Consider the following 24,166-nt stretch of genomic DNA (forward strand, 5'->3'; position numbering starts at 1 on the left):
TTTTCCTGCTATCTTCTAAATAAAATAGAGCTGTAACACTGAGCTGTAACACTGATTTGTCTAAGAGCTATAACACGGTCCGTTTGAGACCTGAAAGCTATAACAGTCTGTCCAAGACCCGAGAGCTGTGACACGCCGAGGGGGCTTTAATGTCCGTCACTCCAAATCTTTGTTGTGATGAGACAAAAACCGAGGAGCATACACTCGCCTGACAGCATCACGGTTGGAACCTAAACACTTTCCAATCCAGCGGTTCTCAAGCACTGCTGTCCATCAGATTCGCCTGGGAGCTGGGACAGTTCCCGAGTCCTGGGCCACTGCCGCCATCAGGACCCCAAGATTTTCAAGCTCTCCAGTGACGCCTATGTGTAGCCAGCTCCCCCTCTCTGTGACGGAGCACAGCGCTCCACATTCTAATGCGCATTCAGGCAATGGTGATCCCGAGATCTGGGGAAACTGAGTCAGGAGGCTGGGGTGGGCCTGAGATTCTGCATGTCGGGCCAGTTCCAGGGCGTGGAGCCAAGTGCGGTCCGTCCTCCAGTGGTTGTCACCTGGGAGCTGGTTGTTCGTGTTAGTCGCTCAGTTGTGTCTGACTCTTTGCGACCCCTTGGACTGTAGCCCGCAGGCTCCTCTGTCCATGGGATTCTCCAGGCAAGAATACTGGAGTGGATTGACATTTCCTTCTCCAGGGTAATCTTCCCAGGGACCAAACCCAGGTCTCCTGCATTGCAGGCAATTTCTTTACTGTCTGAACCACCAGGAGCTGGTTAGAACCTTGAGAATCTCAGCCCCGCGCGCTCTCCCACCCCCTACAAAGACCTACAAGTCAGAATCTGCACTTTAACCAGGCCCAGGGGAGGCAAGTATGTGTTCAAGTTTGAGACTCTTTGCTCCACCTAATGTCTTTGTTTGCTGATGGGGCAGTGAGGCCAGCAGAGGACAAGGGCCCAGGACCCCACAGCAGAGAGTTCTAGGAACTCGTGCTAGGCTGCATCCAAATGTCTTCTTTCCATCATTTGATAATCTCAGTAAAGATCATTTATTTTTCTTCATTTACTATGATTTCAGGCAATGTATATAGTGTCCCTCTCCTATTACATTTAATTCAGGCACAAAACCAGACAAAACCTAACCTAGGAAGAAAAGTAGGGATTAGTAAAATACGAAAATAAGACAGAAACAAGGTGCTTTCACCAGTTCTCTGATGAAAAAGATCTAATAACTGGGCACCTTCCAGTATGGTGACTTGAGAAGCGCAGCAGAGGGGAAGTTCAGTGGGAAACTGTGGATCATTCTTTCTAGAAGAGTGATCAGGAGCCTGTACCCAGGAATACAACTTCCTCTGCCTCTCTCAGGATGGGCTACTTTCAGCCTTGTGGTGAGACCATAATATAAGAAAGGCGTTAACCAAAAGGAAATGGCTGTTTCCTCTATCTCTAAGCCACAAACTCCTGCAGGACAGAGCTGATGAGTCAGTAGCGGTGGCCCCAATGTGAACGGCCAGAAGACTGTGACCATTTTCTAAATGTCTTCTTAAAGGTCAGCCTCCACCTCCACAGTCTGGAGTCGATTTTTGGAAACAGCCAGAAGTTAATCAGAACCAAGTCAGGTGATTGAGGTGGTGACCAAACTCAGCTCCATTTAGGAGGCAGATCCAAACTGTCCTGCCTGGCTTTGTGTGCACTGTCTCACAGTTCTAGCACGCTCCTTATGACAGCCCCAACATGGGTGTTAGCAAGAACAGCAGCACTGGGGAAGCTCAGCGTGCTCCAAAGTGCTCCTGTCAAACCTACTGAAGGGAGAACATGATTGCAAATGATATGGCTGATAAGGGGTTAAATTCTAAAATATACAAACCACTCTTACAACTTGACATCAAAAAAAAAAAAAAAACCCAAACTGATTTAAAAATGGGCAGAAGTAAATAGATATTTTTCCAAAGAAGACAGACAGATGGCCAATAGGCACATGAAAAGATGTTTAACATCGCTAATCCTTAGGGAAATGCAAATCAAACCCACAAGGAGACATCACCTCGCACCTGTCAGAATGGCTACCATCCAAAAGACCACAAATAACAAATGTTGGCGAGGATGTAGTGGAAGGAAACACTCCAGCATTTCCACTTCTGGGTATTTATCTGAAGAAAACAGAAACACTAATTGGAAAAGACACATGCACCCCAATAATTCCCAGCAGCATTAACTCCAGCTTCTAAGATATGGAAGCAACTGATGTGTCCATCAACAGATGAATGGATAAAGAAGAGGTGGTATGCAGATATACGATGGACTATTACATGGCCATTAAAAATGAAAGTTCACCATTTGCAACAACATGCATGGACTTGGGTGGTGTATGATGCTTAGTGAGATAAATAAGACAGAGAGAGACAAATACCATATGGTATCCCTTATATGTGGAATCTGAAAATACAGCAAACTAATGAATATAACAGAAAAGAAGCAGATGCATATAGAGAGAGAACAAACGAGTGGTTGCTGCTGGGGAGGTGGGGAGAGGGCAAGAGAGGGGAAGGGGATTAAGAGGTAAAAACTGCTGTGCATAAAATAAATAAGCTGTAAGGATATATTGTACAGCCCAGGGAACACAGCCAATATTTTATAAGTGGAGTTGTTGTTTAGTTGCTAAGTTGTATTTGACTCTTTTGCAACCCCGTGGACTGCAGCCCGCCAGGCTCCTCTGTCCAAGGAATTTTCCAGGCAAGAATACTGGAGTGGGTTTTCATGCCCTTCACCAGGGGATCTTCTGACCCAGGGATCATCGAACACACATCTCCTGCACTGCAGGCAGATTCTTTATCACTGAGCCATCAGGGAAGACCCTACAAATGGACTATAACCCTTAGAAAATGTGAATCATTATGCTGTATACCTGAAACATACAATATTATAAATCAACTGTATCTCAATAAAAGAAAATAATCAAATCAAATCAAAAAGCATCACAAAAAGTAACGGTTCTGTCGACAAAGCAGGCTCCTAGTCATCACATTCCCTTCGTCTAACACCCACCCTCACCTCATTTCCAGTAGTGGAGACACATTTTTATACGTAAGACAGCAAGCACATTGTGGGTGTAGAGGACAAAAAGCAGGTCACCACTTGGGGGCCTGGCCACGGCAGATGGAGATGACAGAGGGCCAGGCAGACGGCAAGGTGGGCCGCCACTTGAAACTGGAGGAGGCTACACCAGGCTCTCACAGAGCCTCCAGAAAGAGACCGGCCCTCTGACACTTGATTTCAGGTTTCTGGCCTCCAGAACGCTGAGGGACGGTATGTCTGTTGTTGTAAGCCACCCGTTTGCAATACTTGTTGCAGTTGCTGCAGGAAATGAATGCACCTTGTCTGGGCTAGTAAAGCCCTCCTCTCCTCTCCACTGCCATCTCTTCTGAGCCCCAGCTCACCTTCATGCCGTGGGGACAGGGCTTTGGTGTGTCCTGACCTGTGGCTGGCCTGGGGTACCCCCGAGGCTCTAATCCTCCTTCCACACTAGCTCTCCCAAGTTCTCCATCAGTCCAGGAGGGAGTTTGAGTGACCCGGGAAGCTCACACTGGTGCAGACAGAGGTCTGTCCACCTGCCTGCTCCAGCACCACAGCTCTGCCTGTCTGAGATGAACCGTGAGCTGGTCATCTTGGTGGTTTCCACGACAGCCAGCTGGCTTCATCCAACTCTCACTCTGTCCCAAAGATCCTACACTGTAAGTCCTCAGGGCTCAAAGCTGGGGGGTGTGGACCAGAACATCACCATCACCTGGGAGCTCACTGGAGAAGCAGGGTTCGGGGCTGGCCTAGACCTACTGGATCGGAATCTGCATTTTAATGTGACCTGAAAGGGGCCGCTGGGCCTGTTACCGTGAGAGACACGGGGGTCTAAACCCCTCTGGGATGATCCCTTCTCACCAACACACAGGCTCTCTCCATTCAACTTCCTGTCTTTTCTCTCCTAGGTGGAGACTGTGGCTGCCTGGCCCCCTAGGGAAGGGGCGTGGTTTAGAAGCAAAAGCTTTTGTGCGCTTGGTTTAACTTCCTGAGACTTAGTGTATTTTGAATTTCAAACAACAATTCTCAAGCCTGGCTTGCGTTGTTTTTCAGTGGGGCAGGTGCCCGGTGTTTAACTCAGTTAAAAGACATTTCTCCTGACCACGTCCAGGCTATCAGAGCAGCAGGCCCCCACCTCCCCGTGGCTGCCTGCCCTGTAATCTCTAAAACCAATCTGATTCAGGCCCTCCCTGCCAAGAATATCTGTTGTTTGTCCACCAGCATCTCCCTTTTCTTCAGCAAAATCTTCTCCTCTGGGAGACGGCAGCCAATCACAGCAGAGTCATCTCCCGCCCATCACCTGTCACGTGACCTGGGTCACGTGATGATCACATGACTCATACTTGCCTCTGTAGCGTACTCTGTGCCCCTGGCCACAGTGATTGGTCCAACATTGGTCATGTGACTGAAACTAGACCAGTCAGAGTTGTCTACAGGGGCTTTTTTGTACCGAAACTGGGAAACAGTGTCTCTGTCCTTTAGGAATCTCTAAACTGGAATGGTGTCAGTGGGTCTGACCACACCAAGGTACTCCCCTCACGGCTGCCCGCCACACGGAGGTACACTCATGCCTCAGTGTCCACAGGGGATTGGTTCCAGGGCCTACTGCAGATACCAATATTGTTGCAGCAAAAACAGAAATGAGCGAATGGACTTTTGGCACCTACCGGCCAAGCAGGCCTGCAAGAGTTAAGCAACCTTGGTTACTCTTGAGCTGTGACTGCTAACAAACACTTGTGGCTGGACTTGCCCTTCACAAAGCTAATTACTCTCTGACTTCATATGAGTTGTACTCTGCACCTGGCGTTCTTCTCGCCCTACACTGTCTTGTAGCATTCAGAAAGAAGGTCACGGGCCAATAACTTCAGGGTCACCAGACCCAGTCACTGAGTTGCCTGATGCCAGCTGTGGCCATTTCAAAACTTTGCATAAGGGGGAAAAAAAAAAGCAAAACCTCCATAACGATATAAACACCTCTCCCTGTTCCTGAGAAGGGGCACACAGTTCTTGAGGGGCTAGCCTGCCGTGTCTCCCCTTTGCCTGGCAAAAATAATAAAGCCACTGTTTTCTGTTCCTCCAAACTCTGTCTCTCTATTTGGCATTGATGGACAGGGAGCCAAGATTTCTGGCAACAAAATCAGGGGATGATCAAGTCCCTCATATAAGATGATGTAGTGCTTGCCTATAACCTACACACATCCTCCTTTGTATTTTAAATCACCTCTAGGCTACTTAGAATACTCAATTCAATGTAAATGCTATGTAAATAGCTGCCAGTACACAGCAAATTCAAATTTTGGTTATGGAACTTTCTGGAATTTTTTTTTAATATTTTAAAAAGTGTATCTTTTGGGAATTCTCTAGTGGTCCAATAGTTAGGATTCCATGCTTTTACTGCTTGGGGCCTGAGTTCAATCCCTGGTTTGGGATCTATTATAAGATCCCACAAGCCACATGGTATGGCACCCACATTTTTTTAATTAAAAAATAAATAAAAAATCAGGGCTTCCCTGGTGGCTCAGTGGTAAAAATCCACCTGCCAATGCAGGAGACAGGTTCAATCCCTGGTCTGGAAATATCCCATATGTCTTGGAGCAACTAAACCCGAGCACCACAACTATTGAGCCGGCGCTCTAGAGCCCGGAAACCGCAACTACTGCATCCACACACCACAGCTACCGAAGCCCATGCACCCTAGAACTGTGCTCCACGACAAGAGAAGCCACTGCTCCCGCAGCTAGAGAGGAGCCCCAGATCATCACAGCTAGAGAAAAGCCCCGAGCAGTAACGAAGACCCAGCAGAGCTGCAAATAAATACGTAACCCCTGTGGCTCAGCTGGTAAAGAATCAGCCGGAAATGCAGGAGACCTGGATTCGATCCCTGGGTTTGGAAGATCCCCTGGAGAAGGGAAAGGCTACCCACTTCAGTATTCTGGCCTGGAGATTCCCATGGACTGTATAGACCATGGGGTCACAAAGAGTCAGACACGACTGAGTGACTTTAAGTAATAATAATAAACAAATAAAAAATAAAAATAGTTTTGCTCCAAGGTTTGTTGAATCCATGGATGCAGAAGCCGCAAGTCCAGAAGGCTGACTAGCTGTTACATGGCACCCAGGCACATGGATACACTTGCCTGGGTGCCCTGCCCCTCAGAGGTTCCCTGCCACGTGGAGGTGGCCCATCTGCAGTGGGACTGTGCCAGGCAGAAGCCTGGATCAGAGTTAGAACAGAGGAGGGATTCCTGGTTCCACTCCAAAGCCCTCATCTACTCCTGAGGTCACTAGGACCACTTCCCCAAGCCCTTTTACCATTTTCCTTTTTCTGCCTGAACTTGTTTGAATTCAGTTTCTGTCCTTTGCAACTGAGAAGTTCTAAGGAGCGCAATCCCATCTTGAAAGCTTTCTGTGGCTGCCTTGCAGGGGGTGGGGGTGGGGGACAGGTGTCTTGTGTTGGCATTGAGAGACCCCTTCCCCCGACACCTAACTCCAAGCCACTTCCTCCCACAGAAATTCAGGCCCTGCACTTGGAGCTCCTCCAAGGTGCAGGCACCTGCAGGGAAATTCCAGGCCCCACGTTTCCCCCCAGTGTCTTTCTGTCTGCACCTGGACAACAGCAGCATCCACTGCCCAGCAATAATTTGCATCTGGGTTTCCCCTACCAGGCTGTGAGCATCCCAGAGGGACACTAGGCCTTGCAGCCCCAGGCCCCCAGTGGGCTCCAGACTCATAGGACACGCTTAACGAACACTATGGACAGAGCCCCGTTCCCCGTCTCTCAGCAGAGGGGTTACAGGGTACCACAGACACTGCCTCTGACACAGGAAATGCTTTGGCTGTCCGGTAGCTAAGATCTGCTGAGATGCCTCCTAAATAGAAAAAAGTACTGCTGCTACTCCATTCACTTGCTCCATTCCATCCCCACTCATTGCCCCCAATTTAGAGCCTATTTCCATCCAGGTGACCCAGGGCTCCACGTCCTCATCCTCCAGAGTCTTCAGTTTACCTCCTGGGCTCAGCACACCTAGACCTGCAGCAGCCTCAATGTCCGAGGTCATCAGCACAAGCTCCAGGATGCTCTCCTGGTCCCAGAGGAAAACTCCTTGAGAGGTGAGAAGATGCGTGTTCTCCTACACAATGACTTATCCCTCCAATGACTGTAGCTTTCCAGCCAGATCCAAATGGTAAATTACACATTTGAGTAGGGAGTGCTCACCACCTGGATTTACTCTCCAAGAGCCCAGGCAGGTCATTACATGGCCATCTGAGTGGACAGCCCTGGACCCCCCAGAGTCAGGGCATCAGGCAGGGAGGGGCTCTCCTGGTGGACCCCCGAGGTCAGCAACAGACAGCACATCTGGAACCTTGCTTCTTCCCCTCTGGATCATTCTCCGGAATCCCGCCATGCTGGGCACTCAAAACCCACGCTCCGTGTTGTCACGCAAGGGTAGAGGAGCTGCCATCGGAAGGAACACAGCAACAGAAGTGCAGAGGAGCTCCAGGTCACATGCTTCTGCTATTTTTGCCTGTCTGGATCCCTGTCTGCCCTGGACGAGGGCATAGCAACCCACTCCCTTATCGTTGCCTGGAGAATCCCATAGACAGAGCAGGCTACAGTCCACTGGGTCACAGAGAGTCAGACATGACTGAAGCAACTTAGCATGTACGCATGCATCCCCTGTCTGCACCCTGATTTTCTTGGGGAGGCCCCCCTGTCCCTGTGTGGGTCCAGGGGCAGCAAAATTTTCCTGTAAAGATAGCAAATATTTTCGGCTGCCAGAGCCATACCATTTCTGTCATAGGCACCGCAGGAAAGTCGCCATAGATGAAGTGAATGAGTGGCTGTGACTGTGTGTCAACAAAACTTTATTCATAACAGCAAATGGTGGGCCTGATTCTCCCGTCACAGAATCAGGAGCAGGAGTTGGCACTCGGCCCTCATCTCATCCATGTGTTGTTCACGTGGAAACCTAGAGCATCTAAGCTGGTTGTGGTAGAGGATGCAGTCTTCAGGAGGAGGACAAAACCATTCATTTGTTCTTTTTATCAAATCTTAGGGGTCAGCTTCCACATGGAGGTATCTGGCTCACCTTGTGGGAGATGGCCTATAAGACAGTACTTGGGAAGTAAACCAGGAAGGCGTGAAGTCTGGCGTGAAGTGGGAACCAGAAACAGGACGATGATCCAGACAGTGCCTGGGAGGGTCCGTAGGAGACACAGGACTGGGGTGGGTCTCTCAGGGAGAGACATCTGAGCTGAGGCTCAAAGGGTCGGAGAGGCCTGGCTGCAGAGAGTATCCCTGGGAGGGGAGTGAAGCAGGAGGGTGAGGCATACTTCCTGGAGCACAGGAAGGGCCAGCCCAGCAGGAAAGAGGCCTGAAAGCTGGGCAGGAGCCAGAAGGGGTCAGGCCTGGCTGCAGGATTACGTGGAAACATCACCAGGCCACTGCATGGAGAAAGCTTGTACCAGTGGTGTTCAACCTGAGTGAGCATCAGACTCCTAGAGGGCATGTAACCAGAAGGCTGGCCCCGCCCCCAGACCCTCTCATTCAGTGGGTCTGGGGCAGCCCAGGAATTTACATCTTGAGAGTATTTCCAGGAGATGCTGATGCTACTGGTCCAAGGACCACACCCTGAGAATCACTGGATTTCAGGAAAGCTCAGTCCCCAGCAAGGCCTTCCCCACCACCCAATCCAGACTGTGCTCCCACCCTGTCGAATCACCTGTCGCATCTCCTTCACCGCACACACCACTCTCTGAATGCTCTATGTCTCCCGTTCACTTGTCTCCCTCCTCGCCTTCCTTCACTTCCTTCACGTAACCCCCCGAAGGCAGAGACCTCATTTGTCTTGTTGACAGCAGTGTTTTCAACAGTAAGAGTGCACCGCATACAGGAGGTGTTCAGTGGGTATTTCTTGACAAGAAATGAATGGCCTGAGGGTGAGAACACTGAACCGATAGAGGGTATTTCTCACCACATCTGCATCTTGTGAGCAGAGGTACAAACTGCCCTTTTCTTGCAGACTATCTTTCAAGGATGGTTGTTCAGTGAACGGCCTCGGAGGAAGAGGAGGTGTGTCCCTGAAGAGGAGAGGGTGGTTTGGCGACTGTCCAGTAAGATAAACATAATGTTAGCCCTGGGGCACAGACTGGGCGTGTTTCTTTACTGCAGATTATAAAACATGCATGTTCCCTGAGCGCAGGGCCCCCAGCTGTGGAGGAGCCCCACCATAAGGCACCCACCTCCAGATAGCTCCTGTGGAACTTGGGGACAAGAAGAAGCAGGGCAAACGCTAAGCTTGTACTTGCATTTTCAGGATTCTGATGTTTTTGACCTTTGGGGCCCTGCTGATCCTGGAAGGGCTGTCCTCTGCCAGGCAGAGCCAATTGCTAGATGTGGTAAATGACTCTCTTGGCAAATACAAACCAACCAATCCAAAGCTCACACTCCAACCACTTCTTTACTGGGGTCCTCCCACAACAGGCCTGGGTTTCCCTGGTGGCTCAGCGGTAAAGAATCTGCCTGCCAATGCAGGAGAGGCATGTGCCATCCCTGGGTCAGGAAGATCCAGTGGAGGAGGAAATGGCAACCCACGCTAGTACTCTAGCCTGGAGAATCCCATGGACACAAGAGTCTGGTGGGCTCCAGTCCATGGGGTCGAAAAGAGATGGACATGACTGAGCGACTGAACAGCAACAACATACCAGGCCACTGTCCCCCTGCCTTAATAGCCCCCAGGGCCAGGCACCACACAGCTAGGGTCACCCCTACACCCAGAGCCCACGGAAGTTATTCAAGCTAGCCAATCCGAAGCCTGCTACCCTGCCTCACTCATTCCTTCCTGTGGATCAAAGGCTCCTCCCATGTTCCCCTCTCTCCCTCTGCCCCAACCACCCATGGTGCTTCCCCATGTGACGCCCTCCTCCTGGAAACTGTGAGCAACAAGTTGTCTCTTCAACGACCTTGGTTCCCAATGTGTGGGGCCTTTGGTTCACTGCAGTTCCGTCGCTCAGTCACGTCCGACTCTTTGCGACCCCATGGACTGCAGCACACCAGGCTTCCCTGTCCATCACCAGCTCCCGGAGCCTACTCACACTCATGTCCATCCTTACTCTGTCTCAAACATTCTATGAAAAAGCGAAAGCGTTAGTTGCTCAGTCCTGTCTGACTCATTGCAATCCCCTGGACTGTAGCCCACCAGGCTCCTCTGTCCATGGAATTCTCCAGGCAAGAATACTGGAGTGGGTAGCCATTCCCTTCTCCAAGGGATCTTCCCAACCCAGGGATCGAACCCAAATGTCCTGCATTGCAGGCAGATTCTTTACCATCTGAGTTACCAGGGAAGCCCTAGTGTTCTATGAATACACTCTATTTTAAAATCTCATGCTGTTTGCTATGCTATGAGTAATAAAGGCTCCTGTTCCTGACCCAGAAGTCTTGTGTCATCTGGCATCTGGCAGCCTGCATGAAACTGACAGGACATCTTGTGAGCCTGAACGTAGGCAGATTCTCAGACTCTTACAGTTCCGACAAGACCCAGGTCTGTACTGCAGTAGGTTTTGTAAGAGCTGTGGTGTTGGAAGGAAGAAATAGAAGATCTAGTGGCAAAAAAGGACAGCTTCTCCAAAAGGTATAGGAGGTTTGAGGCCAGAGGGGATTCGCCAGGTCCAGCTGTGGAAATCTAGAACAACTGGGACTGTTGCTCAGATTTTAATTCCCCTGAGGGCTTGTGTAAAGGCAGATCTGGTCCCAAAGGTCTGGATGGGGGCATGAGAATCTGCGAGCTCCTGGGGAAGCCCATGCTGGGACCACACTTGGAGCAGGTGTCTAGAGACGCATGTGACACAAGGCCCACATTTATAGGTACACCTGGAGGATGGGGCCCAGAGGACTTCCTCTGACCAGCCACCAGCACCATCCTGTCCCATGTTGAATCCCATGTCCCCTAGCCCACCCCAGCACACACAGCCTCAATTCCACAGTGTGGATTAACTCAGTAACAAACATAGGGGCCCTGGAGGCTGTGACTCCCAAGGGAATCTGAGGAATTTTCTGGAACAGAAGATGGGGTTCTCAGAAGGGCCCTGACTTCCATCCTTCTCCTAACATCCCCAGGAAGATTTGCCTCAGGCAGGCAACCTCCAAACTCTCAGAAATCTGCTGCCGCATCCAGCACCCTACACAGAGATGGGGCCCAAGAAACATGCTTTGAATTAATGAAAAAATCCTATCAATTTGTGAGTGTGTGTGTTGCAGCTCCAGGGGAAAATGGAAAGAAAAGAAAACTTCCGGCAGAAATAACCACATTTGTTTATGGCCTATTATTCATTGATCTGCTCTTCAGGAAGCTAAGTTCCTATTTTTAGCACCTCCCAGGCGCAAAAGTGCATTTTTCTTTTTCCCTTGAGCATTCTTAAAGAGTTGACAGTTCTCAGCCTATGAACTGCAGAGTCATGTCCTGCATCCAACGGGGTTGACAGTTGGGGCCCCCAGCCCCCAGGAATATTTACAAGGCCTTTGAAAACTGTCCTTGGACTGCAAGGAGATCCAGCCAGTCAATCCTAAAGGAAATCAACCCTGAATGTTCATTGGAAGGACTGATGCTGAAGCTGAAACTCCAATACTTTGTCGACTTGATGAGAAGAACTGATTCATTGGAAAAGACCCTGATGCTCAGAAAGATTGAGGGCAGGAGGAGAGGGGGGCAACAGATGACAGGATGGTAGGAGGGCATCACCAGCTCAATGGACATGAATTTGAACAAACTCCAGGAGACAGTGAAAGATAGGGAGGCCTGGCGTGCTGCAGACCATGGGGTCACAAAGAGATGCGGCCTAGTGAGTGAACAACAACATAGAATTTCAAGAGTCTTTCACTCAATAAGAACATTTTTTAAAATAGTCACAAGGCAATAAAGGTGGATAAGAGTGGCCAGGAAGTATCACAAGGCTGTCCCCGAAGAAGCCTTCCAGTGCCAGTGCCAGCTCCTCCTGTCTTCGTGGACTCCGCTCTCCACAGCTTCCAGGAAGCCAAGTAGGAAGGGTCCTCCTCCATCCACCTGTTCTCTTCCCACTTCCAGAGAGAAGGTATTAACGCTGGAGCCTCGTCCCTGTATTTGCATCTCCACCAAGCACCAAGCGCGCTGGACCAAATGGTCGTTTATAAGCCACTCAATGAAAAAATGTGGGACGTGTGAGCTGCACCCAAACCCACGTTCTAAGCCTGTAAAAATATCTGAAAGAGGGTAGTCATTGCAACAGGGGTGCTGAGCTCCAGAACTGACACTGACCATGCCAAGGACTTGAGCAAGTCTTCAAATTCGCTGGGTCTCAGTTTCCCCATTAATCATGTGTGAATCATAAATATAGCAAGGAGATCCAACCAATCCATCCTAAAATGAAATCAGTCCTGAATATTCATTGGGAAGTCTGATGCTGAAGCTGAAACTCCAATACTTTGGCCACCTGATGCGAAGAACTGACTCATCTGGAAAAGACCCTGATGCTGGGAAAGATTGAAGGCGGGACAAGAAAGGGACAACAGAGGATGAGATGGTTGGATGGCATCACCGACTCAATGGATGTGAGTTTGAATAAACTCCTGGAGTTGGTGATGGATAGGGAGGCCTGGCGTGCTGCAGTCCATGGGGCCGCAAAGAGTCAGACGTGACTGAGTGACTGAATTGAACATCAGCACCCAGTTATACTCCTGGAATTTGGAGGAGCTACTGCTCAGCCCCAGGGATTAATGTGCAGCTTAATCACTCCTGAAATCTTTCTAAAATATCCACACTGGTTACCCTAATTCCATCAGCCACATCAAAAATGGAAGCACTGGGATAATCATCAGTGTAACAAAAGTAACACAGCACTAGAACACAGAAGATTTCCAAGGCGTTAATCTTCACGATGCCTCTGTGAGGACAGGAGGCGGCTAACACAAGAAAACATGATCCCTGTCATCACCAGGCATGCTTCCAGGGCACTGCAGACTCTTTCCAAAATTGACACTCATTTTACCATCTGTCCTCATTCCTGACAGAAGGATTGAAACTATTATTATTTTCTCCAATTAATAAATTTTTTTCAGACATGAGAATCCAACAATATTTGGGTAAGGAAAGGTAGTGGATTGAATAATGTCCCCTCCCAAAACGCAGGTCCCACCAGAACCTCTGAATGTGACCTTATTTGGAAAAATAGAGTCTCTGCAGAGATGATTAGTTACGATGAAGTCATCCTCGAACAGAATCACCACTGACTGCTGTCCTTACGAGATGAGAAGACGCACTAATACACGCAGGGGAGAAGGCCCTTGCAGAGGAAAGCAGAGGCTGGAGTGATGCAGACACAAGTCAGGGAACCCTAAGAATCGCTGCAGCCACCAGACCCTAGAAAAATCAAAGTGAAGTTGGTCAGCCAAGTCCGACTTTTCACGACCCCATGGACTGCAGCCCACCAGGCTCCTCCATCCATGGAATTTTCTAGGCAAGGGTACTGGAGTGGGTTGCCATTTCCTTCTCCAGGGGACTCTTCCTGACCCAGGGATCAAACCCAGGTCTCCCGCATTGCAGGTAGACACTTTACCGTCTGAGCTACCAGGAAATCCCACCAGACCCTGGAAGGGACCAAGAAAAGATTCTTCCCTAGAGTCCTGGGAGCACGACCCTGCAGGCACCTTGATTAGGACTACCTGCTTCCAGACCCGTGAGAGGACACGTCTCTATTGTTTTAAGCCCTCCAGACTATATGGTACTGCATTATGTCAGCCCGAGGAAACGAATAAGGAAGGACAACCAGGACCTGGGAACCAGGAGACCCAGAAGGGAAACTTGCAGAGGCTTCAAGAATGCTCCAGGGCTGCCACTCAGGAATTCAGAGAAGGCTCAGGACCCTTCTGGTCCCTTCTGATCCATCCCAGGGAGCAAACGCTCTGGGGAACCAAGAACAGGGTCAGGAAGGAGCCAGCGTGATGTCTGTCCTCCCCGTCCCCCCATGCCCCATCTGCCCATCCCTCATCGCCCCCTTCCCCCATCTCTGCTTGTACTTGTGGGAGGAGGAGCTTCATCTGACCAATCAGTGAAAGGCCTGTGGGTTCTCCCGCGCTCACTTGGACCAGCGACCCCTTCAACAGCGCCTTCTTCCCCCAGGAAGTGGTCAGACAAGTAGGCGATGGGTCCTATATCCTCCCATTCTTCCGCACCTACTTCCTCCCTTCACTCTCATTCCGACAAGACTGATCAGGAGATCTTCTCACCGTTTTTTTCCCCAGATTCTGCAGGAGTGCCCTGGTGCCAGTCCAGGTCCTTCCTGCCGCTGCATCATCAGATCTCCACACTGGTCCTCAGCGGCTGTCCATCCTCCTCCGCCTTCTCCAGGGGACTCTCCACTCTTTTCGTCTGCAGAATGTGAATGATGGTAATGGGTCCTTTCTCCCAGATGAAGGCAGCGAGTCCGTAAATGGGGAACGGGGCCTAGAAAGGCCTTCACAGGGTGTCTGATGCTGCTAGCGCGCTGGAACACTTTGCATCTTCAAGAGTTTGACCTTGACAGTCAAAGTCAATTGCAAGACCAGGGGAGGGCGAAAGAGTCCTTGACCTCAGAATCCTTGTTGGGGCTTCCCCAATGGCTCAAGAGGCATCAAGCATCTGCCTGCCAGTGCAGGAGGCACAAGACACATGGGTTTGATCCCTGGGTTGGGAACATTCCCTGGAGGAGGAAATGGCAACCCTTTCCAGTATTCTTGCCTGGAAAATCCCATGGACAGAGGAGCTTGGCAGGCTACAGTCTATAGGGTCACAAAGAGTTGGACACGACTGCACATGCAAGCACAAGGAAAGCAAATTGAAGAAGAGTATTTTGTGACTTGTCCAAATTCCATGAAATACAGTATTATCCATAGGTAAAGTCTTACTGGAACACAACTACACTTCTCAGTCTCCATGAGACCGTGGCTGTCTTCACTGGTCAGCAGAAGACTTGAGTAGCTGTGATGGAGACCGCGTGGCCCGCGAGGCTTAAAATATTTACTAGCTGATGCTTTAAAGAAGTTTGCTGGCCCCCGGCACAGACTCTGGAGTCTGATGACCGAACTTTAAATCCTAGCTCCACTACTTACTAGCTCTGTGATTTGGGACAAGTTATTTTCCTCTCTCTTCTCTTGTTTCCACGTCTCTAAAATGGACACACAAGTTATTTCTAATTATTGTGACAATTAGACAACTTATCATTCTAAGGTCTCAAAACAGTGCCTGGCACAGAACAATACTATAGATGGGTTAAGTTATCTTCAGGTCTTCATGTTAATCCTGTCTCCCTAAATCCTGCATCGTTCTACACCAGAGTAGGATGAATAAAAACTTCCAAGTCTTCATTTTACTTAACACAAACTTATCATTTTCTCCTTTTTTCTGCATTTCCTTCACTTTTCATTATTGGTCCATAGGCAAACAGATCCAGGAGACCTTAACTCAGATTTCTCAAATCCCAACTGGGTTCTAATTTGTTACATGGAGGAGAAAAAAAATCCGTATTCCTCAGCAGATGCACAGAGGTGCTTTGTTAAGCACACCTGCTACCTCCTTACTCTTCAGCATTAAAGGACATTCTTGCAAACTCTACAAATCCTGACATCAAAAGCAACACAGAGGGGGCATTTTGCTGGTGGCCCAGCGGTTGGGTATCTGCGTTGCGATGCAGGGTACACTTTGTCACAGTGGCTTAGCTTTCATTCTAACTAACCCACAGCCGGGCAGCCCACTACTCTCGGCCTACAGAAGCGGAGGTGGAAGCTGAGTGATTGGCTGATCTGCCAACCACCCCTTGATGCCAACCCCACACTTAGCTGCAGAACCCGGTCTGAAGCAACCTCTGAACTTGGAGCCCTGTGCTCTGTCCACTTAACATGGGCATTATATTTGCTCTTGGAGACAAGCCCGTGTCCCCTCAGCCTCTGAATTAATCCACCCAGTGCTTAACACATGGTGCCCATGGGCTACCCAGATGGCACTAGTGGTAAAGAACCCACCTGCCAATGTAGGAGACGTAGGTTGGACCCCTGGATCAAGAAGATCCCCTGGAGGAGGGCCTGGCAACCCATTCCAGTATTCTTGCCTTGGAGAATCCCATGGACAGAGGAGCCTGGTGGGTTACAGTCCATGGGGTGGCAGAGTTGGACACGACGGAAGTGACTTTGCACGCACGCACACCAATATGCTGCTGGGAACAGTGTGTCAGCCTGGGTCCAATCAGGAGAGAGAAACCACAGACTAAGACAAACAGGTAACGTACAATAGAAGAATCAGTCGCTGTAACAGGAGTAGGGTACGAGGAACAGGATAGAAAGAAGTAAAGAGAACTCTGAAGGCCATCTGACTAGCAGCTGTAGGGAGCAGCTGTGAGCCCCAGGTGTGGGACCAGGGCACTTGGAAGCGTCCCCATCCCCCACCCCTGCCCTGGGGCTGAGCTCCAGATCTATGGTTCTGTGCTGGAGAACTTGCCAGAAACTAGCCCTCTGGGGACTCAGGGAAAGAGTCACAGGAGACACCTCACTGCTCTGAAACCACGCGGGGCTCTAGGGAAGCTGCTGGCCACAAAGGATAATGAGCAGACAACTACCGGTCGTTTAGAGTATATTTGTGAACCAGCAACAATCAACTTTTGCACATCTTTTTCTCTTATCTTTGCATGCGTGAGTGTGAGTGCTAAGTCGCTTCAGTCGTGTCCAACTCTTTGCAATCCCATGAACTGTAGCCCACCAGGCTCCTCTGTCCATGGGATTCTCCAGGCAAGAATACTGGAATGGGTTGCTATGCCCTCCTCCAGGGGATCTTCCCAACCCACGGTTCAAATCCACATCTCTTAGGGCTCCTGCCTTGGCAGGTCAGTTCTTTAACGCTAGCGCTACCCAGAAAGGTCTCTATTATCCTTAGAAACTTCCAATTTTTTAAAAACTAACGTGTGATTCATCTTAAAACACAACTTAAAAATATACAACCACGTTTAATATGGGATCACCAAGGCTCAGCAGTGTTCCTTCTTTACCATTTGGGAGGGACTTTGGTCAGAAACTGCGTTTGTTTTCTATTGCGCATCACCCATGGTCACAAAGATAGTGGCTTCAAACAGTCCACATTCATTAATTTGTTGTTTCTGTGGATCGGGAGGTGACACATGGGCTGGCCGAGTCTCTGCTCACTTGGCAGACACCTCATCTGAGGTGAGGGCTGAGGCTGCTCTCTCACCTGACATGCAGGACTCACATACAAGCCATCAGAACTGTTGACAGAATTCAGTTCCTTGTGGTCCTAGGGCCACATGCATGCAGGCTCAGTCACTTTGGGTCAGGCTCAGTGTCCGACTCTGTACGACCCCATGGACTGTGGCCCACCAGGCTCCTCTGTCCATGGGATTCTCCAGGCAAAAATACTGGAGTGGGTTGCCATGCCCTCCTGCATGGGATCTTCCCGACTCAGGGATTGAACCCCTGCCTCTTAGGTCTCCTGCATCGGCAGGCAGGGTCTCTACCACTAGCACCAGCTGGGAAGCCCCTCATCAGGCTGAGCCCCACAGCTCTTTGGCCGCTGTCAGCTGGAAGTTGCTCTCAACTCCCAGAGACCACCCTCAGGTCCTCGACACCTAGGCGTCTCACAATGACAGCTAAGATCTCAAAGCCAGCGGGAGCATCTCTCTAGTCAGACACCTCTGAGTCTTACATAAGGTAACACAACCAAGGGAGTACCTATCCCACTGTAATCATGGGTCTACCCACACTGAAGGACGTGAGATCACAGAGCGAGTGCACACCAGGGCTGGAATCTTGGAGGCCATCTCAGAATTCTGCCTGCCGAGGAGACTCATAGAAAGTCTGGGACAATTTGAAAATTACCAAGAGCAAGTCTAGCTTCTCCCCATTCTAGAAATGTCTCTGATCTTCTAAATGAGCCAGGATTCCCTCATTGCACTTTGACTTCCTCTATCCTCAAACCAACCCCCATTCCCCAAATCTGGAATTTAAAGGGCTTTCTTCTTAGGGATCAATAGAAAAACATCCAGATCTGGCCACGCCAGAGGTTAGTCTTTTCTTTTTTTGGTTTGTTTTTTTAGCAGCTTTTCTTTTTTTGTTGTTTTTTTTTGTTTGTTTCTGTTTTTTAATTTATTTATTTTCTAGATAACCATCAGCAGATGAATGGATAAGGAAGCTGTGGTACATATACACAATGAAATATTGCTCAGCTATAAAAAGGAATACATTTGAGTCCATTCTAATGAGGTGGATGAAGCTAGAGCCTGTCTGTAGACTGAAGTGAGTCAGAAAGAGAAAAACAAACAACGTCTATTAACGCATATATGTGGAATCTAGAAAGATGGTACTGATGAAGCTATTTGCAGAGCAAAAATGGAGATACAGACATAAAGAGCAGAGTTCTGTTCTATTTCTGATGCCCCCTCTGGACAGTTGGCAAGAAAAGAGGTCGGCAGGTATACTAGCCTCCGAAGGCTGCTGTACCAGATAACTACAACCTGCAGGGCATGAAACAACAATCTATTCTCTCACAGTTCTGGAGGCTGGAGGTCCAAAATCCAGGTGTGGGTGGGACTGTGCTCCCTCCAGAGGCTTAGGGGAGGGTCCTTCCTCGCCTCTCCCGGGCCCTTGGTGGCCTCAGGTGCGCCTGGCTTTTGGCTGCATCTCTCCAGTCCCTGTCTCCATCTTCACGTGGCCTTATTGCAGTGTCTCAAGTCTCTGTCTTTCTCTTATAAAAACCCCAGTCACTGGAGGCCCACCCTAAAGCAGGGATGATCTCATCTCAAGATTCTTAATTACATGTGCAAAGGCCTTTTCCAAACATGGCCACATTCACAGCTTCCAGGGTTAAAACATGGTCTACGGGCTTCCTTGGTGGTCCAGGGGTTAAGAATTCATCTTTCAGTGAAAAGACGAAGGTTCCATCCCTGGTCAGGGGACTAAGATCCCGCATGCCATGGGGCAACTAAGCCCACACCCTCTAGAGCCTGTGCTTTGCAACAAGAGAAACTCACGTGCTGCAATGAAGAGCCCACATACAACAGGCCAGGTTTTGTTTATTTTTTGCTTTGCATAGCCAAAATAAAATAAAAATAAGTAAACGTGGACTATCTTTTCAGAGGGTCACTATTCAACCGATTGCATTGGGAGACTATTTATTTAGAAGTCCACTTACATCAGTTGCAAAGACCAGTGATCTGCCTCAATCTTGCGGGAGCACGGTGGGGAGGCCTTGGTTGGTGAGCCTGGCCAAGGTGCCCCTAGAGAGGCACAGGGCCAGGATCCTAACCCCCGGGACACTGCTGCTCTGCCCTGGAGAGAGACTCCTCCAGACCAGGGCCCCAGGGGGGCCCCGCAGATGGGGAAGTAAGGGAGCACAGAGACCTCTGAAACCCTACACAAGACGCTCAACCTCTCTTCCTCAGTTGTCACACCTATAGTATGAAGTTAATCACAGTGACACTCTCTTTATGGAGTGTCGTTATGAAGGTTAAATAAGGCCATGTATGTAAAGTAGGTAGAATTCTAATTGACTCTGAAACTCCCACTACGCTGGTGAACCTGCCCTTCACAGTCCCCTCTCCTTGATGGCCTGGCATGTATTAGATTAAATGAGATGAAACTGACATTTAGGGATGAAAAATGGAGTCGATCTGTAACTTACATGTTTCAGCAGAACACAGTCAAAGTCTTAGTCTTGCAGGTATATCCGACTCTTTGCGACCCTATGAACTCTAGCCCACGGGGCTCTCGTCTGTGGGATTCTCCAGGCAAGAATACTGAAGTGGAATTGCCATTCCCTTTTCCAGGGGATCTACCAAACCCTAGGGATCAAGCCCACATCTCCCCCATGGCAGGCAGATTCTTACCTGTCTGAGCCACCAGGGAAGCCCCCGAATCATGTAATTGTTAGGAAGGTTACCACCTACAGCTCTAGGCCCACCTCCTAATGATGCCTCAACCACAGGAAAGCAAAAGGACTTCTCCCTCCCAGCTCCAGGAAGAAAAGCTCAAGGGAGGCTCTGATTGGCTGAGTGTGGGTCATGTGCCAGCCTGCTGACAAATCACTGTGGCCAGGAGGGGAGGGGAGTGTTGTGATTGGTCTAGCATAGATTACAGGCATGCCCCTATTGGCTGCATCCCAAGCCCAAAGAGCACCCAGAACATCAATTCTTGTTAATGATTGGTGGATGGATGGATTGAATGTATAATACATGCACATGATAAAAACCAAACAATAGGTAAAGTTGCACCGTGGCAAGTAGGCCACTGCTTCTCAGAAGTTTCTACCAGTGCCTTTTGTGTGTGTTAACATTCCAGAAATAATTTGTGCATCTGTAAGCATGCACATCAATGCATAGAGATGTAGATACAAATTTCCTGCACCTTTTTTTCACACAGATGATTGGGTGTGGATGTTTCCCACTTTTTTGAGTGTTCCTCTCCTTGCTCTGCCCTTTCCCAAAGCCAGATGCACTGATCTCTGTGGCCTGGGACTTCCTTGCCCCTGCTTCTAGTTGTGATTGACCCACTTAAGGCCCTGGCGGATGATTAGAAGCCCGGAGGCAAGTGGGAGGGGAGTATTTATTCCCCCAGCTGCCACCATGTGGGTCCCAAGGCATAGCTTGCATGCTAAGTCACTTCAGTCATGTCCCACTCTTTGCGACCCCATGAACTATAACCCGCCAGGCTCCTCTGTCTATGGGATTCTCCAGGCAAGAATACTGGAGTGGGTTGCCATTTCCTCCCCCATCTGGAGGAAATGGCAACCCACTCCAGTAGAAATGGCAACCCAGGGATCGAACTTGAGTTTCTTACATCTCCTGCATTGATAGAGATGGGTTCTTTACCACCTGGGAAGACCCAAGGCATGGCTACCCCTCTACTAAATTCATAGCTCCTGCCATCTCTCCAAACCCCAGAGGCAGCCGCCCCTCTACTACATAAAGCCCCCACACTGACTGGCCCAGGGCCCTGCACCCTCCCCCGTGGGTTCCCCTTAACCCTCCCCGCACTTTGATAAAGTCTTCTGGGACACCTCCTCTCCAACAAGGTGAGCCTATCCCTATTAGAGGGCCCACTGTACACACTTTTTCAATAGAAAATCAAGAAATGAATTCTGCCCCAATTACTGTCCCCTCCCCATTTCCCTTCACATCTTCTTTAGAGTCGGGGCTCCCCAGACTCTGAAGTCAGAGTGCTAGGGTTTAGTCACAGCCCTGCCACTTTTGACCTGAGTCACCTGGGCAAAGACACTGTTCTGACCTGCGACGGCAGTGGTAGTAACCACCCCCTGCAGGTGGTGTGAAAACTGACTGTGCTGTGAACACGCCCCTTAGTAGAGGGCCCAGCCCTTAGTGGGTGCTGGTTAAATGCTTTCTCATCTAAGCCAGATGTTATCCCAACCCCAATGTCCCTGAGGCCCCACCGGGCAGCCTCTGCCACGGATCTTCACGTCCTGTCTGGCCATCCTGGTCAAGGCAGATTTGAACACGGGTTGGGTTTGGGGTGGTGACTGATGGAACATGTGTCCAGAAGGGAGCCATTCTCCATCCCACGTCAGTGGCTCCATCTCAGCACTGAAAAGTACGGGACTCCTGCCTCACCTTAGTGGATCAGGTTCCAGCTGTCCATGAGATGTCTGGAAGGATGCAGCCGTCCTGGGGAAAGCTGCAGGTGGACATGGCAACGCCTTTCAGTTTACTTTACCTTTGGGTCTTCCAACCTCATGGAAAGCCAGCACCAAAGAAATGGAGGGGTGGGTATTAGACACGCTGGTTGAAGGACGTCCCCTGTGGTCCAGTGGCTAAGACTCCACACTCCCAATGCAGGGGGCCCGGGTTCCATCCCTGGTCAGGGAGCTAGATCCCACATGCTGCAACTAAGACCCAGGGCAGCCAAATATAAAAATAAATACTTTAAGAAAGAAAAGAAATGCTGGTTGATGTGGGAGAAGTCGAGAGGGACAGAAGTGTGAGGCCAGGAGGGTGGGCCTGAGCCCGGGGCAGGAAGACCAGCTGAGATGCCCCTGCCCTCTTAGTTCTAGGGCTCAGGCCCCAGAAAGGGGGTTAATTATATTTTTGCAGCCCACCTCATGGGCTTCCGGAGAGAATCCACGTTAATAACCAAGGAGGACAAAGTCCACAGAGGGACGTAATAGAGCTGGGGTTTTCCTTAGGGAGCGACTGCACCGCTTTCATTTCGGACGCTAAGGCACAGAGCCTCGGGCCTAACGAGAGCTTCAAGGATCTTTGAAAATGTTTAAGTCTTGAAAAAAAAATGATAGTCTGCAGATTATGGAAATAGCAATAGCAAAATCAAATTCCACAAATGATTAATTTATATATTCACTCTTCATTAATTGTTAAATTGAGTAGACATCAAAATCTCACTGCATTTGAAAACTGTTTGTAAAGATAGATTTTTCTCATGTCACAAGAATTCACAAGTATGCCAGTGCCTGCCAGGAAATAACGGCTAATCGCAAGTTAAATGAGTGACTTACAGCGAAATCTTTTGTGTGTGTGGCCACATGGCTTGTAGAATCTCAGTTCTGAGACCAGGGATTGGACTGGACCCCAGCCACAGCAGTGAAACCCCAGAATCCCAACCACTAGGCTACCAGGGAACTCCTGAAACCCAAGCATTTTAAGAACAAAATCACTGGTCTTCCCCAGTGAACTCCATCCTGCCAGGGGATTGTCTTTTTCCAGAATCATTGCTACTTCTGCCTTTTTCTTTTCTCAACCAAAAAAAAACAAACCTCAGTTTCTTTAAAGCGGAAAAACACAGAAGCTGACAATAGATTGAAAATCCTTTCATCTGCCGGTGGCATTGCAGGGACGTGGTGCTTTCAATGGGACAGCCAGTTCCTAAGACCAAAGTCACCTTTGGCTAATTTGCGTTTGTGGCTTTTCCAATCCTGTTTTCCCCCAACCCACCCCTGTGCCATCAAGGGAGAGCAGGTACTTTCCAAACCCACAGCTCACAAATGCCAGGGATTGTTGTTTTTAATGCTGTGCGTGTGTGCTCAGTCCTGTCTGACTCTCTGTGACCTCATGGACTGTAGTCCGACAGGCTCCTCTGTCCAGGGACTCTCCAGGCAAGAACACTGGAGTGGGTTGACATGCCTCCTCCAGGAGATCTTCCCCACCCAGGGATCGAACCCAGGTCTCCTATGCCTCATGCATTGGCAGACGGATTCTTTACCTCTTGACCTACCTGGGAAGCTCTTTGAATGCTGAGTCTCCATCATCGTCAAAGTCTCTTCTCTAAGTGACTTTACTCAGAAACGTCTCTCTCTCTCGAGGAGGTAAACCCAGATGGGGTCACCTGTGCCCTCACCCTCAGCCCCTCACAGTCCAGGCTCTACTGGACCCACCCCAGGCTCCCGCAGAAAAGAGGAATTGGTCTCTGTCTAGAGCTCCTCTGTTCAAAAATTTCAGTTGCTTGAATGGTTTATTTTATCCAGCACGTTGATTAGTTAATGGTACTTGCAACAAAGCTTGTAGTTATTAATTAAACCATCTGAGTGAGCCCTCCAAAGACCATGAACAATCTGACTGGAAGCCAAGCTTCCTACAACAAGTTTTAAAACAGAAAAAAAAAAAAAAATGCAGGGCATGCAGGAGAACAAGGGTGACTCAGCTGTGTCGTAGGAAGGGCCCATGTCCCCACGAGGACAGGGGTGAGCTAAGGCCGCTGTCTGGAGGCTTGGGAGCTGGCCGCTGAAGAGCGGACGATCCAGGGGGGACACACAGCGGCACGACACTGAGGTGCTCCGGCAAAAGTGGGACAGAAAAGCGCCCTCCCTTTGTGCGTGCAAAGTCACTCAGTTGTGTCTGACTCTTTGCGACAATACGGACTATAACCCACCAGGCTCCTCTGTCCAAGGGATTCTCCAGGCAAGAATACTGGAGTGGGTTGCCGTTTCACTTAGACAAAGGCAAGTTAATGTTTCTGGGTCAAGTTCTTTCTGTTTGAATTTTAGGGCCCTGACAGAGCCCTAAATCAGACCGCATCTTTTAATCACTAAATAGGGCCCCATGATGCATTGGTCACATTCCATTACAAGAAAAAC

At 49.5% G+C, this 24,166-nt stretch overlaps 1 long non-coding RNA gene across 1 annotated transcript; it reads right to left on the reverse strand.

Moving 5' to 3' along the window:
• Nucleotides 1-1,000: 1,000 nt before the first annotated feature.
• LOC133233753 (uncharacterized) lies at nucleotides 1,001-24,097 on the reverse strand. Its single transcript, XR_009731832.1, has 3 exons — nucleotides 23,308-24,097; nucleotides 8,786-14,461; nucleotides 1,001-8,361 (listed from the first exon to the last, which is right to left on the reverse strand). It is a non-coding gene; the product is annotated as an uncharacterized LOC133233753 (long non-coding RNA).
• Between the last annotated feature and the right edge of the window lie 69 nt (nucleotides 24,098-24,166).

Source organism: Bos javanicus, chromosome 20 (assembly GCF_032452875.1).
Source record: "Bos javanicus breed banteng chromosome 20, ARS-OSU_banteng_1.0, whole genome shotgun sequence".
NCBI lineage: Eukaryota > Metazoa > Chordata > Mammalia > Artiodactyla > Bovidae > Bos > Bos javanicus.